Source organism: Colobus angolensis, unplaced genomic scaffold (assembly GCF_000951035.1).
Source record: "Colobus angolensis palliatus isolate OR3802 unplaced genomic scaffold, Cang.pa_1.0 Scaffold216, whole genome shotgun sequence".
Classification (NCBI taxonomy): domain Eukaryota; kingdom Metazoa; phylum Chordata; class Mammalia; order Primates; family Cercopithecidae; genus Colobus; species Colobus angolensis.
The window spans coordinates 2140302-2140594 of NW_012115333.1; the positions used below are offsets into that span (position 1 = coordinate 2140302).

Sequence of the window (293 nt, forward strand, 5' to 3'; positions counted from 1 at the left end):
TTGGATAAAGAGTCAAGACCCATCAGTTTGCTGTATTCAGAAGACCCATCTCACATGCAGAGACACACATAGGCTCAAAATAAAGGGATGGAGGATGATCTGCCAAGCAAATGGAAAGAAAAAAAAAATCAGGGGTTGCAATCCTAGTCTCTGATAAAACAGACTTTAAACTATCAAAGATCAAAAGAAACAAAGAAAGCCATTACATAATAGTAAAGGGATCAATTAATCAGGAAGAGCTAACTATCCTAATTATATATGCACCCAATACAGGAGCACCCAGATTCATAAAG

The 293-nt window shown here is 36.9% G+C and overlaps 1 protein-coding gene across 4 annotated transcripts in view; it reads right to left on the minus strand.

Moving 5' to 3' along the window:
• EDA (ectodysplasin A) overlaps positions 1-293 on the minus strand; it is a 457423-nt gene that overhangs the window by 344397 nt on the left and 112733 nt on the right. The gene's annotated exons all lie outside the window — the stretch shown is intronic.